Source organism: Schistocerca gregaria, chromosome 3 (assembly GCF_023897955.1).
Source record: "Schistocerca gregaria isolate iqSchGreg1 chromosome 3, iqSchGreg1.2, whole genome shotgun sequence".
NCBI classification, from domain to species: Eukaryota; Metazoa; Arthropoda; class Insecta; order Orthoptera; family Acrididae; genus Schistocerca; species Schistocerca gregaria.
The window spans coordinates 520,563,560-520,583,036 of NC_064922.1; the positions used below are offsets into that span (position 1 = coordinate 520,563,560).

General features: G+C 43.1%; 1 protein-coding gene across 4 annotated transcripts in view; it reads left to right on the forward strand.

The window, feature by feature from the left end:
* Positions 1–19,477, forward strand: part of LOC126353875 (phospholipid-transporting ATPase VD) — a 357,121-nt gene that overhangs the window by 103,899 nt on the left and 233,745 nt on the right. The window lies entirely within an intron of this gene.

The window sequence follows — 19,477 nt, forward strand, 5'->3', positions numbered from 1 at the left end:
CCAGTGACCAGTCGACATTTATTTGCACGACAAACGAACAGTTTTGAGATCTAAAAAAAACGTGAAGGATGTGAAAATAAAATAGTTGTCTCTAAAGTCTGAAGCTTAGTGATGTTTCGGAGATAGATGAAGGCTCGATCCTAGTGTTAAATATCCTTGACCAACCATTTACCAAAACTTCGCTCTAGGGCTTATAAAAGATACAATAGCATCCCATTACGCCTTTAAATATTATATGAAAGATCTTTTATAAGATCTGTGACGAAGTTATTTTGCAGTTGCGGCGTGGCGTCGTATCGTAGTTTTTTGCCAAGTTTCTTGAACACCACGTAACAACTCGGACGGCAAAGAATCGCTATCAAAGATGTGTTTTCTGCTTTGTACCAAAAATTCTTCCCCGACCTATAATTTCACATTCCATTCGTTTGCAAGTTCGGCTCTCTACAGTGCGAAAAGGTAAAGATAATAAGATGCATAGAGCTGGGAGACTATTGTGAAAATCTTCAGCCGGCAGGTGTGGCCGTGCGGTTCTAGGCGCTTCAGTCTGGAACCGCGTGACCGCTACGGTCGCAGGTTCGAATCCTGCCTCGGGCATGGATGTTTGTGATGTCCTTAGCTTAGTTAGGTTCAGGTAGTTCTAAGTTCTTGGGGACTGATGACCACAGATGTTACGTCCCATAGTGCTCAGAGCCATTTTTTCTTCCAAAAACCAGCCTTTCCTGTTTAAAGATTGTTTTGTAAAGAGTTCTGCTGACTTCACAGCATGTAAAGAAAAATAGATCACTTGATAACAATCTTCCTCATTTGAGTAAATCACTACACTACTTGTTATTGTATATAACTTGATGGGGCGTATCGTAAGCAACTCTAGCTAAACTTTTATTCTCGTCGAAGTTAAGTTGACAGTCTCAACAACGATACTTTGGTAAATGAATCCAATTCTGTTAACTTATAGGTACAGTAATTACAATTACAATTAAGGAAAGAAACAAGTATAATATTTGACCGTTGCTGTGAGGGACGAAGACCTCCGGCGCGTTAAGGCTTGTGACCTGCTATTCCAGTTTCTCCGTCTTCAGCGGCGTCGCACATTTTTCGTATGTTCAGCTGTTACGTGAAAAAATACATACCTGTAATTTAAAACAAAAAATTGAATAAAATGTATCGAACAGAATAGATATTAGGTTGGCGGCTTCGAATTTATAAGAAACACAGTGTAATACTCGGCAAACCAAGTCGAAGGTGTGTATATAATCTCAATATTCGCCACTCGAATGGAGCTATGCAAGGCAGAACCTGATTGAACGTTACAGGACGATGAGCCAGACACAGTCGTAGCATATACATTGTCGATAACTGTCTACAACATACCACTGTGGTGTAGGGGAAGTCGAGGCGAACAGTTTGATAGGACACTTGTGGTCTATCAAGCCGGCAAACCACCTCAAATTGGCCTACAAAAGCTGTCTAAACTTCAGCGCCTGTGCGCCGAGCGAGATTTTTAATATCCTATCGCCCTTTACGCCATCGGCTCGATGGACTAAAAGGGTCGTCTGTCACATTGTAAATTTCGTCATCCCCTACGCTACTCTGGTACGTTGTGAGCAGTTATCATATACACACACAGTTATCATATACACACTTTATCCGCTACCACCGTAATAGGATGAAAGCAAGCACAGGTGCTATTTGATAACGCTTGATCTCTGGAACCGAGAGAAACGGCGACGAGGCAGGATACTGAAGGGCGACTATTATAATTCGCGGAGGCTAGCAGTTTTAAGTTTCAATGTCGGTTCCTTGTCTGTAGGTTGTCAAACTGTCAGCTTTACGCATAATCCTATTCCGTAAACAAGATGGCTGGACAGCCATATATTGGCCGCTGTAGCTGACCATATGTGTGCAGAGTAGCAGGACTGTCAAATTCTCGTCATCCTTCGACCAAGTTCATCTGGCCAGTCCACATCGATGCTCGTTTGCTAACACCGCGATTTTGCGTGGGTGCAAGTCGTTAAACGAGATGTGCGGAACTGCTCATGCTTCACACCACTGATGGAAAAACTTGTACGGAAAAGTTGTACGGAGGAGATGAAACGCATGAAGTACGCCATATTCAACTGATGATACCAGCTTCTGGCTTTAACGAATACATGATAAAGGCAGATTTATGTTTACGCTGTTAGGAGTGACGAAATAGTGTAAGGGGGCGCCAACGCACCAGCTATACGGAGTGACGCAATCAGTGATCACTTAATAAGGATGAACTTCCTGTACAATCTTAGCAGGTTCAGCCTCCTAGCCTTGTCAGTGTTTGCTGCACACGCAAACGACCATCTGTCACCTGAAAATGCCACCTGTGGCCACTCAGTGGACATCCATTTGCGGTATTGGCGTGCAAATTCAGCCTTTGTCGCTCGGTGAACAAGCCAGCATGAGTGCATGAATCAGGCACCTCCTGCGGAGACCCATACTCAGCAAAGTTTGGTGGCGGTCGTTGAGGAGACGATGTTGGTAGCCCCTTGGTTCAAATGGGTGGTCAGTAGCTCAGCAGTTGCATGTCTGTTCACCTGTACACATCTCCGCAGCCGTCATTCACCCCCGTCGTGTATCGCCCATGGTACACCCCAGTTGTCTCCGCGCACACTATACTAATGAATGTTGACTTTCCTGACTTATACTGCTGATTAAAAACTCTCGGATTTTTAGTCGGATGACTGTTTAGATACTGTGAGTTCCAACGAGTGTCATTGAACAATTCTCCAGAAGATGTTGAGTATGATACTCACCGAAACTTTGCAGTATCTCAACATCCAGCTAGAAACTAGAGAACTTCACGTCATCAAAGATTTAACCATATTTTTTTAAAAAAATACGGTATTGCTCAGTAATAAAATCCTCTCGATGTTTCTGTCCGTCAGTTTCAGGGTGTATACGACCCGGGAAATCCGGGAAAAACCCGGGAATTTTTTCATCCGGGAAAAACCCGGGAATTTTTCGAAATTCCGGGAATTTTTCATTGTTTTAGATTTCAGTTAAATTTTGTAATTTTGACTGCAGAATTGATTCTCTAGCAAAGAATTTTATTGCATCCTGCTGATGGTGAGTGATACTGCAGCAATAAAATTTAAACGAGAAGGAAAAAAAATTAAGTGGCAAAGGAAATGTGCAATTTACAACAACAAAACACCGTGCACGCACAAGCGTCTGCAAATAGCAAAAATATGTCAAAGGCCGCAGGGCGCAGACTGTAATTCTTAATAACAATGAACTGCTTGCTATGAGCATGACGTAACAACTGTTCACATTAGGTTCGTTTGACTAATTGCCAGCGGTCTGTTGCGCATTCGCATTTGACTTGCGTATAAGTTGTACCTTCTCCCGCTTCCCGCTATTTGGAAGTTTGGCTGTTAACTGTATCGGTAGTAGGAGCAAGCAGCCAGATGCAAACGAGAAAAATTTTTCTCGCGCGGCGTAGCTGCCAGATTCACGCTTGCACAGAGTTGTCTGAGTTGTAGTGGGGAGGGGGTTAACCTCCACGTGACCCGTGTTAACGTTAAGTGATTTCGCGCTTCTCTTCGTGTACAGCTCCCACGTCAAATGAAGAAAAAGAAAAAAGGTTCACATGGCTCTGAGCACTATGGGACTTAATATCTGTCATTAGTCCCCTAGAACTTAGAACTACTTAAACCTAACTAACCTAAGGACATCGCACACATCCATGCCCGAGGCAGGATTCGAACCTGCGACCGTAACAGTCACGCGGTTCCGGACTGAGCGCCTAGAACCGCTAGACCACCGCGGCCGGCCAAATGAAAACAAATCGGATTTCTGTGACCGGGCGCTATCAAGTGAATTAAAATATTCACATAATTACGGAGGGCAAAAATATATTATTAATTTCAGTTTTCTGATTTTATTTTATTCCCAAGTTAGTAGCATTCAAGTATTAATCGCCTTGCAGAGCAGTGAAGTTATTTTTACAAGTTTGCTAAAGAAATTTGGCTTTATTAATCTTTCCGCCGAGGCAATCATTTTATTTGAAACGAAGTGTTTCATTCTACAGTATTGGCTAGTTCCAACTGTTCGCTGAATTTAAAGTGCAATTTCAAGTGCACGTTATTATCTTCTGCCATATATGGCATTATGCCATAATAAAGAACCAAAAATGAGATCGTAGAGCACTGGTACTCCAAGAAAATTTACGTCCCAAAAACCACACTGAAAAGCTTAATATCATATGGGACCATTTTTGAATCTGGAAAAAGCCAATTTGCACTAAAGCCGAATTATGCATTTTAGTATGGTTTACGAAATTCCGATGCTCTTTGGAGTATCCTCTGATGCACCGTTTGTTTTATGGTGTAATGTAAGCTCTTTTCGTGCTGTATACACACGAACATACGGGCTTCCTACACCACTGCAGTTGCACACGCACAATAATGCCCGTTTTCTGTCGCTCTCTGGCAACGGGTAAATCGAACCTATTTCTAACAGCCTCCGGATAGTATTGCGAACAGTGGTTAGAAAAGCGTTACTTTCAAAGTAAATTTCTTTTTACGCAAGATGAATTATGTTACGTGTGAGAAAGTGGGATGGATATCTAAACCACAGAGCGAACAGTTTGATGACCAGCGACTTACAAGAATTTCGAGCCGAGACATTTATGTCATAATTTTAAATTTGTGTGATGTGTCTTAAAGTATAACTCACGTAAAAAAGACCAATATTACATGGGAAAGATTAGCTTCTGTTGTAGCGTGTCAATCTGAGAGACTAACATATGTGGAAGCTTAGCCTTTCTTGCAGGTATACTGTACTGTGTACATTAATGTAAACCGTTAACTTTCCCTCTGTTCGCGCTATGTAACCAATCATCTTGCTATTGGCTGCCTATAACACGTGTCCTATGCTCTGAATAGCTGCTGTCATCGGCTGACGAGATCTCGTGGCTTGAGATATGACTTGCTTACAAAAGGACATCGCAATTCGAATTTATACTTTCGTAATACGAAAATAGACAGCGTATATATTGCTGCAAATCAAAGGTCTTTCCAAAACTTCTCTCTTTTTTTAAAAAATGAAGTCTCTCCAAAACTGCTTTGCCCCCTCATTTTTTTTTTCTAGCGTTACACAGACCTTCAGAAAATAGGCCGACAAGATTACGCGGTTGAAGGTCCGAACTTCCCGAAGGGTAGCAGCTTTCGCTACCGACCAGCCGTAGTGGAGTCGCCGCCCAGTGCCCGCTGGTAACCACAGGGAGCAGGCTTTGCTGAAACAACCGCAGTTAGCATTAGTCATCCCGGCGTACCCATTACGTCCTCACGTTCTCGTGAATACCAGAGCGTGTGTAGCTAGATCTGTCTCCTCGCGTCCATACCCATGACGCAACATCGCGTGACAGATGCGTGGCATGTGTTGGACTTCACGCCGATAGAAGTGATTCGGCCTCAATAGCGTGGTGTCATGAGTTAATGTCAGTCAATAAAAGTTCAGTACATGTCATCTGACTTACTAATGCAAACGAATTTAATACTTTTAAGGTGTTTGGAGAGCTGGGTAATATGTTTCCAACGTTCCTTTTATTTTATTCATTCGAAGAATTGCAAGCCGGCCGCGCGTGGCCGAGCGGTTATAGGCGCTTCAGTCCGGAACCGCGCGACTGCTAAGGTCGCAGGTTCGAATCCTCCCTCGGGCATTAATGGGTGAGATGTCCTTAGGTTCGTTAGGTTTAAGTGGTTCTAAGTTCTGGAGGACTGATGACCTCAGATGTTAAGTCCCATAGTGCTTAGAGCCTTTTGAACCATTTGAAGAATTGCTACTGAAACGTCAAAGACAACGTGCAACTTAAACATTTACGAACACCGACACAAGAAATCCTAACGAAAACAACTTATCGTTTCTGGAAACTATGGGATCTACCGAGCTGTCTTAGGAACTTAGATGAAAAGCGCATGAGAGCAAAAACTCCTGATAAATCTGGATCAGTATTTCATATCTGCCAAGGTATTCCTTTCATAGTTCTGCTAGCCGTTTCAGATACGTATGAATTATTTTTTATTCAGGTTTTTTCAGTTGACGTTGGGGAGCCTAGTCTCAACAGTAATGGGAGAGTATTAAAAGAAATTTCTTTACCTAAAGACAACAAATTTCTATATAAATTCGTTACATATAAAGCTTTTCCTCTCACAAAACACACAAGCGTACCATATCTTCGTAGACGTTTCACTGTTGGAGGCGCATATATAAGTACGGATTATATTGGAAATGCTCTTAGAATATGTTAGTATCCAAGTTGCAGGTTTAGTACATCGTCTCGTGACTCAAATTGATACGGCAGTTAAAGCTTTTTGTTTCATCAGTTTATACGGATTTATGATGGTGTACCTTCTAACTCATCGGTGCAGCATAGTATAGATAATACACTACTGAGATTCTTATCAAAATCCAGAAAGCCAAGAGTGACCAAGAAACAACGTTATGGAGTCAAGAAACCAGCTCTTTTACACTACTGGCAATTAAAATTGCTACACCACGAAGAATTGCAGATGATAAACGGGTATTCATTGGACAGATCTATTATACTAGAACTGACATGTGACTGCATTTTCACACAGTTAGGGTGCATAGATCCTGAGAAGTCGGTACCCAGGACAAACACCTCTGGCCGTAATAACGGCCTTGATACGCCTGGGCATTGAGTCAAACAGAGCTTGGATGGCGTGTACAGGTACAGCTGCCCATGCAGCTTCAACACGATACCACAGTTCATCAAGAGCAGTGACTGGCGTATTGTGACGATCCACTTGCTCGGACACCATTGACCAGACGTTTTCAGTTGGTGAGAGATCTGCAGAATGTGCTGGCCAGGGCAGCAGTCCAACATTTTCTGTATCCAGAAAGGCCCGTACAATACCTGCAACATGCGGTCGTGCATTATCCTGCTGGAATGTAGGGTTTCGCAGGGATCGAATGAAGCGGGTAGAGCAACGGGTCGTAACACATCTGAAATGTAACATCCACTGTTTAAAGTGCAGTCAATGCAAACAAGAGGTGACCGAGACGTGTAACCAATGGCACCCCATACCATCAAGCCGGGTAATACGCCAGTATGGTGATGACGAATACACGCTTCCAGTGTGCGTTCACCGCGATGATGCCAAACACGGATGCGACCATCATGATGCTGTAAGCAGAACCTGGATTCATCCGAAAATATGAGGTTTTGCCATTCGTGCACCAGGGTTCGTCGTTGAGGACATCACCGAATGCGCTCCTGTCTGATGTAGCGTCAAGGGTAACCGCAGCCATGGTCTCCGAGCTGATGGTCCATGCTGCTGCAAACGTCGTCGAACTGTTCGTGCAGATGGTTATTGTCTTGCAAACGTCCCCATCTGTTTACTCTGGGGTCGAGTCGTGGCTGCACGATCCGTTACAGCCATGCGGATAAGAAGCCTGTCATCCCGAGTGCTTGTGATACGTATTACCCTCGTGAACCCACCGATTCCATATTCTGCTAACAGTCATTGGATCTCGACCAACACGAGCAGCAATGTCGCGATACGATAAACCGCAATCGCGATAGGCTACAATCCGTCATTTATGAAAGTCGGAAACGTGATGGTACGCATTTCTCCTCCTCACACGAGGCGTCACAACGACGTTTCACCAGGCAACGCCGGTCAACTGTCGTTTGTCTATGAGAAATCGGTTGGAAACTTTCCGCATGTCAGCACGTTGTAGTTGTCGCCACAGGCGCCAACCTTGTGTGTATGCTCTGAAAAGCTAATCATTTGCACATCACAGCATCTTCTTCCTGTGTGTTAAATTCCGCGCCTGTAGCACGTTATCTTCGTGGTGTAGCAATTTTAATGGCCAGTTGTGTAGTTCAGTTTGCTAATATTTCTTTTCCTATAGGGGGGCAGTAGACGTACCCCGTTTACTTTTGGGTACCAGTTTTGGGTGGTTCCGTTAGGTATGATTTGTGTCCTTAAAAAAAATTAGCACAGTACGATCTTCATTCTTTTGACAGTGCGCTCCATTTTTGATATTGTACTCCTATCTGTGTTGATCAAAAGAATGTCGCTGTAAGTATTAAATTGGGATCCATATACGGAAACGCGATCGGTCGTTGGAAGGGTGGTGGAGAGAGAGAGAGAGAGAGAGAGAGAGAGAGAGAGAGAGAGAGAGAGAGAGAGAGCTCTTTTTGTAAGAGGAGATTATGCAGATTTTCGCTTTCTGGTGGATGTGGTATATTTGTACTCGTTGTGGATGCGGCGAAACTGCCTCGGGACTGTGTGTAAGCTTGCAGCGCATGGTCAGGAATGTTACTGGCTGTAAGGCGCGCCTGGCCACTCTCCCCGGGGACTTAGAGGCTGGGAGGCGGCCTGCGATGACAACGGGACGGTGGGTGGGTGGGCGCGGACGGGGGCGGTCCGTCGGCTGACTTATTCACGGCGCCGCGGGTCGATGCCGAGGCGGCGGCGGCGACCCAGCCGTGATGGCTCTCTTGGGTCCAGGTGGGCTCTCCTGGAGCGGTCGGCTGCATCGGTAGAAAGAGACGCCAAGCAAGCGTCACAGCGAGGCTCGTACGAAGTGTGAGAGAAAAGTAGTGAGACTGATCTTTATCTACCAAAGCTGCGAATGTTTTTTAATTTTTTTCCATACAGCAGTATTGCCCCCTTCAAAATTGTTCTCATCGGCAGCTATACACCGGTAGAGTCGTTCCCAGTCATGGTAGCAGCGCTGAAATGATTCAAGTGGTAAGACCTTTACATGTCGGTCTCATTCTTTTGAATCTTCTCCAGAGTCTCAATTTCTTAATTTCGAGGATAGGAAAAAGTCAGAAGTACTCAGATCATCTGAATAGGGAACAACAGGAATGCCTTTTCGAGGTTAAAAATTCAGGGATGTAAGTGGCCGTGTGACATGAGGCGTTGTCTTGATGAAGCATCCACTTGTGTGCAGTGTCAGATCTCATTCGTTTCTCCCTTTTTCTTGATCTTTCAAGGACATATTCGTAAAACACTGATGTCAAAAAAGTAAATCAGCAGTGTTTTGATCTTTGATTTGTTCATCTGAGCTTTCTTCGTTCGAAGAGATGTCCCAGTGTGTCACTCCTCACTTTGCTGCATTTTCTCAGCAGCGTACTCAAACATCCAGTATTCGTCGCCTGTGTGCTTACGACTGAACCATTCGTGGTCATTGGCAGTCTTCCCAAGATGATCAATGCACATGTTTCTTCGATTGCCTTTCTGCTCAGTTGTGAGGTTTTTCGGCACCATTTTGGCACAAACCTTTGGCATGTGCAAAACTGCTGTCAGAATCTGGTGTACGGTGAAAGTGTTTAACAGATCATCCTTATTATTAAAACCGAGCGAGGTGGCGCAGTGGTTAGCACACTGGACTCGCATTCGGGAGGACGACGGTTCAATCCCGTCTCCGGCCATCCTGATTTAGGTTTTCCGTGATTTCCCTAAAATCGTTTCAGGCCAATGCCGGGATGGTTCCTTTGAAAGGGCACGGCCGATTTCCTTCCCTAACCCGAGCTTCCGCTCCGTCTTTAATGACCTCGTTGTCGACGGGACGTTAAACACTAACCACCACCACCTTATTATTAAAAGTTGGGCTGATTTCGCAGGAGGCCGCATACGCTCGATTTTCTCACCGGTCTTTGAAGTTGAAGGTGTCCCTAAGGTAGGTTCATATTCAACGTGTTCTGCGCCTTCCAATGATTTGTGCCAACGAAAAATTTGTGCTGCTGGTAAGGAATGTTCCCCATAGGCCTGGTACAATTTTCCAAAGGTCACACACACAGATTCTCCACATTTAACACAAAACTTGATGGCATAACACTAATCCAAATTCCGCTGTCCAATTTTGTAGCACCGAACGAAAACACAGTTTCACTGATGGCGCTCTCAGAAATCACGTGTTCGTTGTACGGAGCTGAAACTCAGACTGAGCATGGTGTGGAAGGGATGAACACATCTATCTACACAAGTGGAACAACACATAGTTGCCGCGGGCCGCGGTGGCAGAGCGGATCTTGGCGTTTCAGTTCGGAACTGCGTGACTGCTACGGTCGCAGGTTCGAATCCTGCCTCGGGCATGGATGTGTGTGATGCCCTTAGGTTAGTTAGTCTTGCTTTTGTTTCCTGTAATTTCACAAAAGTCAGCGGAGACGAATCGAACATGGTTCCTTCCAAAAGAACATGTCCGCAAACCTGATCGATTCCCTGCCACGCTAACTAGATCTGTCTCCATACACCTCTACGTCGTCGGGACTTGAAACAGTAACATTACAGTATGATAGCCAGAGTAACTGATGACATAGGTGTGGTATTCTCGTAAAGTTGCGGAGGGATATACAGTATATTAGGCTTCCTGTGCTGACACTGACCTGAGTTCATTTTGATAGTCTGAGCGAGGTAGCACATTGTAATCACTTTCGGCGTCCATCATGATTTCGCTTTCCCGTGATTTCTCTAAATTAGTTTTGGCGAATGGCGAAGTAGTAGTGTAAATAGTTGACGGCCACCTTCTTTATCCACCCTTCTGGAACTGAGTTGTTGCTTCAACTGTAGCGACTTCGACACACAACTGGTGTGAGCATAAAGGTAGAACTAAGCGCGGATGTGCACGACTGTACGTCGGCCTACAAATCACGTCCTACTGTCCGCAGCCGATACAAAGAATGAGCCTGTTTAAATGCGTGTAGCGTCATCAAAGGTGACAGCTTCCTGTCCTGCAGTCGGCAGCCTGCGCCCAGGTAGATTTGACAGCGCTCGTGCAAATCATTCACGCCCCCCCCCCTCCCCCCCCCCCCCCCCCGTTGCTAGCTTTAACTCATTGGTCCCTGCATAATGGAGCTATTCGCATGTTGGAGGAGACGTCAGAACTGCCTAGCACATATGGCAACAGTAGTCGCTTGTGGTAATCCAAATTCTTTAACTGGATTGTGTATGATTTCAGTGCTATAGTAAATATTGTTTATGTTGAACCTGAGTGCAAGAAATCCCTGAGGTTTCCTTAGTGTCTCTCGTATCATACACTAACATTATTATAAAGTATACAGCATTACGTTTGCCAATACTTACATTTAGTCTATTTAACGTGCTTATGTTCTTCCTTTTCTGTCCTGCATTGATTTAGCTTGGCGTGGAAGAGAACGACGTTCAGTGTAAACAGATAACTTTCTGCCAACCCACATCCCATCCCAAAAAATAGTGACATTGTGTTATGCTAAAAAAAATCACCACGTGTAAAGCGAGTTAACAGGACGTTTGAGACATAGCGACCACCTGTTGAATCTGTGAAGACAAGAGTGCGCGACGACTCTCTTAAAAGAGGGGAGCGCGGAACACGTCTCACAGATTCGGCCCAGACTGTGTTGGTAGAAGCAAGTATACGGCCCTTTTGAAGTTCCTGAATTATTTTATCTGAGTGGATCGTAGGAAAATGGAAGACGCTCTCGAAAGTTTTTTGATTACGTTGTGAGCGGTGTTTGAGTAGCAAGGAGTGATTATGTGGCTCGAGTTCGATCCCCGCTGCTACCCAATTTTTTATTCGTTTTTATTTATTCCTCGCAGTGTTAACCTGTCAGCTATAAAATTTTAGTGTAACAGTTCAGTGTATATACGTAAAATTAATATATACAATATACAATTAGTTGCGATTATTTTGAGTAATGAATATAGTTACGTAGTTCATTTGTATAACTGGGTGAAGTTTTGAATGAAAGTAACATTTATAAGAATTCTAGGAGGGAATTATCCACTGTTTATTTATTACAGGCAGCAATGTTAAATTTTTTGGGTAACAATCGTCAAAGAAAGATTGAAAACACACCATACGCATTTTATGCATCGTTTGAGCAAAAGGATTTGTCCGAAATATGATCCACTGGAAAGCATACCTCATACACGTTTTTAAATGGAGGTCTTTCGTATGCCAATTTTGATGCATACGAGAGTGTATAGAATCATTGGGGTGGAAACAAGAGCAGTGAATTGACACTGAAAGATGGATGTATTTTAATTGCATCTTCTCTTGACTTTAACTCTCGCTGTTGTTGTAGCAAATCAGGGCACTTCGTAGTCTTTTAACTACATTTTTGATTTTGTGGTAGAAATATACAGGGTGATTCAAAAAGAATACCACAACTTTAAAAACGTGCATTTAATGAAAGAAACATAATATAACCTTCTGTTATACATCATTAGAAAAAGTATTTAAAAAGGGTTTTTTTTCACTCAAAAACAAGTTCAGAGAAGTTCAATATGGCCCCTTCCAGACACTCGAGCAATATCAACCCGATACTCCAACTCGTTCCACACTCTCTGTAGCATATCAGGCGTAACAGTTTGGATAGCTGCTGTTATTTCTCGTTTCAAATCATCAATGGTGGCTGGGAGAGGTGGCCGAAACACCATATCCTTAACATACCCCCATAAGAAAAAATCACAGGGGGTAAGATCAGGGCTTCTTGGAGGCCAGTGATGAAGTGCTCTGTCACGGGCTGCCTGGCGGCCGATCCATCGTTCTCGGCCGTCCAGAACTTTTCCCTTTGCACACACACCCATTCTTTGTAAACTATTTATACCAACGTTTAATACACCACCTATCAGGAGGTTAACACCATACTTCGTTCGAAATGCACGCTGAACAACTGTCGTCGATTCACTTCTGCCGTACTCAATAACACACACAACTTTCTGTTGAGCGGTCGCCATCTTAGCATCAACTGACGCTGGCGCCTAGTCAACAGCGCCTCAAGCGAACAAATGTACAACTAAATGAAACTTTATAGCTCCCTTAATTCGCCGACAGATAGTGCTTAGCTCTGCCTTTTGTCGTTGCAGAGTTTTAAATTCCTAAAGTTGTGGTATTCTTTTTGAATCACCCTGTACATTACAGGGTTGGGCAAGAGTAGTACATTTGGGTGGAGTGATCTTCACACTTACGTCTTAGTTTGCCCTCTCCATTGCTGACTGTTTCATGACACACTGTTAATCTGCTTGGCCGTCCCACGAACTTTAACACCGCGAGAAATAAAATACAGCGAACACAAAAAAAAAGAATGCGTAGAAGCGGAATTCGAACTCGAGCCGCCGAATTATCACTCCGTACGCTTACCGACTGCGCTACGCCACTAACTCCACAATTGTTACCGAAACATCGCTCACAAGGAATCAAGAAACTTTAGAGAGCGTTTTCTCTTTTCCTAAGCCGAAATATTTTAGGAACTTCTAAGGGTCATCTATCATTCTACGCACACAGTTTGAGCCAAATCGGCGGGAAGCGTCCCGCGCTCTCCTCTTGTTAGTGAAGGCCGTTCACATGTTAGCACTCTAAAACTGGGCTCCTGAGGCAACCAAGGAAGCTCTGAATCGAAAAATTCCGCACGAGAAACGGGTTCCTGAGGCAACCAATTAGGCCAAAATAGCACAGAGGAGGAACAAAAGGAAGATAGAAGATGAGGAACACGCAAACCAAGAATAATATGCAACTGGAGGGCCTTTAATTTCGTATGAGGATACTAGAGGTGACAGTATAAACACCCCCCCCCCCCCTCCATCCCAGCCTTCCAAGGAGAACCTCAACGTAGTCCTCCTCCTGTCCGCTTAAATAGCAGGTATCATTTTCTTCCCCACACAATTGGAAGTGTCACTTTTTGGAATGACAGGCGCGCTTCAAATCGCAAGGTACGGCCAAGCATGACGACGACCGGAAATTTGTCCGAATTTTCGTGGAACAAGAAGTCTTAGTGATTTAGCAACTAGATCGGCGTGACTACCTGTGACTGCAATAGTTTTGATACAAATAATTTGAAAAAAAAATGGCGATGTAGTTACTACGGAGGGATATTTCACCACACTGCTTGAAGGCGAGAGAAATCAGTCGTTTACCCCAATCGGTAACACGTTTGAACATCACCAACGTTTTTTAAATCGAGGATTGAGGTATATCTTTTAGCCCTTAATATGGAACATCTATCACTCTCACATTAATGCAGTAAGGTCACGAAAGGGAAGTATGTGCTATGTACGATTATTTGTAGCTTTTTGTCTCGTTAATGCGACTTGAATGTGCTAGGCATTGTACCTAGATAAGAGACAAATGAAGCCAGTGTTGATTGATCTGCCTCGATTCTTAGCTCACATATATACTTCCAGTGAAGAATGAATCAAACTGAATGAGAATAGGCGGTGTACTGACCACAGAAACAGAAAGGGCTACAATGCCTCTCACATTCAGCGGTCACCATAAATCCCAAGAGGGAAAATTTGTCTTCCTCGCGCTGACAATAACAAAGTGAAGATGTTCATTCGGAATGCGGGAAATCGTAAAATCGTGTTGGCAGTTACTGTGATGTACTGGGGCTATATTCCCCCGTGGTGGTGAATTGCGCTTTCGCGTGCCGGCACACGGCGGCCAGGTGACGGTCACATTGTGGTATCCATGTTAGCGCTATCGACTTGTTGCACAAAAACCGCCGTTTGGTCGATGTGTGTGTGTGCATAGCGAAGGTCAGTCAGGCGCGTTGATGCGTTTTTACCGGTGACGGTCTTGTAATATTAGCACTATGGGCCCGTTTGTCAGAGGAGTCATTACACAATACTGATGTACCCTAACTATTTGTAACTTGCACGTTGCCCCTCTTTAATTACAGTACAGTCTACGTCAGCAACAAAGTAATTTTCTAAATGCAACTATTTTAATATATACTAAAGAGAATACATACCAGTTCCAGAAAATACTTCCCTGTGTTCACTTTAACATATGTACAAAGGCGTCCTTCCGAGGTTTCTTAAAGACAGCAATGGATACTATTTCTGATCAGGCTGTTTTCTGGCATGTGGGTGCCCTATGCAGGTCTTCTCATGCCAGCCAGTATAATCTCCCTGCTGTAAATGATTTGTCGCAATAACTTCATAGATGCATCCAACTTCATCGTTTCGTCACAGTGTCGACTGTATTGTAGTTTCATCTGAATGTAGGCTCTCCAGGCGTATACTGTTGCTGGAAATATTTTTTGTATCGTATTTATTCTGTAGACCGAACTGCTACTGTGTACGACATGTCAGTGTGGTGTTAAATTGTAAGTATTCGTCTTTTGTGATGATCGGCTATTAATATCCATATTAGTAGCGACGTAACCAATTATATTTTGCGTAACATACCCGTCTCGTTTATGCCGTACGTTGACCGTCCTTAGGATCGCTCAGGTAAACGGACTACGTCACTTGTGGAGCCGTTAATGTAGGATATTGGTTCCGTATTGTATCGGTCTGAGTGAATCATGTTATGAAGTAATGATGCTGTTAACTTCCTCGCCGCTTCACGATTCCAGCTTTGTGCGCTGTTGCACACGCTTTTACATAACGTGTTCTCTCGTAGCAATAACAGCCAACGCTCATTTTAACGTAGTTAATACACAGTCCGGTGAGTGCTTTGAATTCTTACGCTATATAGCAAATGCACGTTTCTCTTTCTTGTTTGCTGTTTTGTGGTACCTGTCATTCACGTGTCTTCATAATGAACAACTTTTTTAGACAATGTTGTTTAAATACGTGTGCCTTCCAAACGTCGTCGTACGATCAAGGCAGGCATATGAAAGCTCACGCGTAACTTAAATATCAAAGTTGTGTATGAATTAATCTGTATTTACTTCACTGCTCATACTAATCATTTGCGTCACTTGAAAATAAAAATCAAGAAGTCAGTTTATTCCAAACCATCATTTAAACACAACAGCAACCTGCACGAAGATAACACATGACACCCGATATCAGAAATCAGTAACCACACCACGCCTGTAACATGTATAGTCATCTTAGTTCCTTCTGTTAGGAGCGTAATATGTAGCGTAAGTAAAAACAGCAACTTTTTGAAACAAAGCACAAATAAAATGTATGGTTTCTAATAGTTTAAAATTGCCGCTGGGAGTGCAAAATATGAATGCTATTTTTAATGTTTTGGGCCCACATAATTAGTTGACACAGCAATCTCTATGAACATGGGCCCTGTTTTGCATCGTCCAGCCATCGTTTCTATACTGAGGATTTAGTTGTTTGTTTTTTGCAATTTATCACATTACGTGTAAAGGAGTTTGGTTGGATTCGATATGAACGTAGTGTGATCTATTGAAAAAACGTGGTGGAAGTTACAGCCATCTGTTTTATTCCAACAAGATTTAAATTGTGGGGACGTACTGAAATTTTTGTGTGGGACGTATTATCCCAGAATTAAATTGCAAATACTTCTCTCTCCCGGTTGCGACTAAGGTTTTAAAGAGTTTACGCTTGGTTGCGAGGAGATGCCCGGAACTGGAAACCACTCCAAAATATTCGCATTTGCTCCACTATCAACTCGCCTGCTATTCTACAGCTACATGGATACTCCGCAAATCACTTTTAAAGCGCCTTGCTGAGGGTTCATCGAACCACCTGCAGAATAATTCTCTCGAGCAGCGGGCCGAAAAAGCGAACACCAATATCTTTCCGTACGAGCTTTGATTTCCCTTATTTTTTATGATCGTTTCTCCCCGTGGAGGCCGGTGACAACAAAATATTTTCGCATTCGGAGGGGAAAGTTAGAGACCGAAATTTCGTGAGGAAATTCCGCCGCAGCGAAACACGCCTTTGTTTTCATGATGCCCACCCCAAATCCCGTATCATATCCTTCACACGCTCTCCCCTATTTCACGATAATACAAAACGTGCTGCTCTTTTTAGAACTTTCTCCATGTACTCTGTTACTCCTATATGGTAAGAATTCCATATAGTGCAACAGTGTTCCAAAAGACGTCGGAAAACCGTTGTGTAGGCACTCTCTTCAGCAGAACTATAGATTTCTAAGTGCCCTGCCAATAAAACTCAGTCTGGTTAGCCTTCCCCAAAACATTTTCTGTGTGTTCCTTCCAATTTAAGTTGTTCGTAACTGAAATTCCTAGGTATTTAGTTGAACTCAGGGCCTTTTAAAATTGATTGGATTTATCGTGTGACCAAAGTTCAACTGATTCCTTTTAGCACGCATGTGGATGACGTCACGCTTTTCGTTATTAAGGGCCAGTTGCCAATTTTTGCACCAAGCGGACATCTTTTTCTAAATCGTTTTGCAATTTGTTTTGATCTTCTGATGACTTTACTGGACGATAAACCACTGCATCATCTGTAGACAACCTAAGACGGCCGCGTAGATTGTTTCCTAAATCGTTTATATAGGTAAGGAGCAGAAGAGGGCTTATAACACTACCTTGGGGAGCGCCAGAAACGACTTTCCGTCCATTACTACAAACTGTGGCTTCTCTGACAGGAAATAACGAATGCAGTTGAATAACTGAGCCGATATTCCGTAAGCACACTAAAAGCAGCTTGTGTGGTACAGTATCAAAAAACTGCTGGAAATCTAGAAATACGGAATCAGTTTGAAATCCCTTGTCAGTAGCACTCAACACTATTTGTAAAGAGCTAGTTGTGTTTCACGAGAACGATGTTTTCTAAATCGATGTAGACTGTGTGGTCAGTACACTGTCCTCTTCGAAGAAATTCATGATTTCTGAACACAATATATGCTCCAAAATCCTCCTGCATATCGACCTTAAAGAGATGGTCTTTAATAATACGGCTTACTCCTATAAATAGTCTTGAATATTGGTGTAACTTTCCAGTCTTTGGGTACGGATCTTTCGTCGAGCGAGCAGTTACGTATCATTTTAAGTATATAGCTATTGCTTCTAATTGATACACAATCTGGATCGGAAAACTTGATTTCATTATGTGATCTACGTTGCTGCATTACCCTGTGGATATCTACTTCTGAGTTACTCATATTGGCAGCTGTTCTTGATTCGAACTCTGGAATGTTTACTTCGTCTTGTTTGGTGAAGGAATTACGGAAGGCTGTGGTTAGTAACTGCTTTCGCAGCACTGTCGCCGATATTATTTCCATTGCTATCGCGCAGAGAAGGCATTGATTGTGTCTTGCCGCTAGCATATTTCACATACGACCAGAATCTCTTTGGATTTTCTGCCAGGTTTAGAGACAGTTTCGTTGCGGAAACTATTATAAACATCTCGCATTGAAGTCCGCGCTAAATTCCGAACTTACGTGAAAGATTGCCAATCTTAGAGATTTTGCGTTCGTTTAAATTTGGCATGCTTTTTTCGTTGTTTCTGCGGCAGTGTTCTGACCCGTTTTGTCTACCATGGGGGATCAGCTCCGTCGTTTGCTAATTTTTTTGGTATAAATCTCTCACTTGCTGTCGATCTGGTCTAAACTTACATTAGTAATTTGGAAGGAGTGAAAATTGTCTCTCAGGAAGGCGTCAAGTGAAATTTTATCTGCATTTTTGAATACTGTACTGAAAACAATTGTGCTGTACAATATGTCTGATCTGGTACAACCCGCCCTACTTCTCGCGTAGAGAATGTAGCTAGTTACAAATTAAAGAAACTGATTCTTTTCAGAAATGTACAGGACAGTTCAGGCAGGAATGCTTTCCAGTTATCCGGAATTGGAAATGCGTTTATTTATTTTGAAACGTCACCTTAAAAAAATTTATACAAGACTGTGCTTAAACTGACACACAATATTTTTAGCGCAACGCAATCTGACTTTCAATAATCCCTACAAGAGAATGACCCTGACTAACATTAATCTATACCTTTCACAAATCACTTACCTCACAAAAATCTTCGTTACTCGAACTACTGCAATACAGCGAGCGCCACTACTGCCAGCTGAATAAAAGATTCAAACTACGGAAGGCACTAACTACTGATAGGTATAGTTAGCAAATGAAAGATTTTAATAGAGAACAAACAGTGTATTTAACGTAATAGTCAAAATATATATGGTAGTTCATGACATCCAGTCTTACAAATTACAAAACTCCGCCATCTCTCTCCCCACGTCTACCACTGCTGGCGGCTCACCCCCAACTGTGCAACGCTACGCTCTGTTAGCATCCAGCTGCCGCTGCCCAACACTACAATGGCGAGTATTACAACAATGCCAACCAGCCACAGACTGCACACGGCACGGCCAGTGATTTTCATACAGAGCGCTACGTGGCGGCGGCATTACCAATAAAAAAACATCCTACTTACAATTTACTTATGTAATCCCCATTACTCTGATCCTATAACCACTCAATGCTGCATTATAGAATTTTCCGCCTCCGGAATTGTATAAGGTCGAGTTCGGCTTGATTACATAATAAGTGAGAACGTTGAAAGTTATATTTAGACAGTGATTTGCAGTGTTCAGTGCCTAAACGTAAGAGGTATTAACATAATCTCAAGTGAACGCACAGAAAGACAAGCAAGCACGATTACATAAAAGAACCCGAAAGAACATTTGCTTCAGAACGAGAATATTTTCAACAAATGAGAATGGTTCAAAGCGAATTAAAATGTGAAAGTAGGATGTTCGAGAACAAAATATCTGTAAATGCCATGGAAGAGAGAAGAAA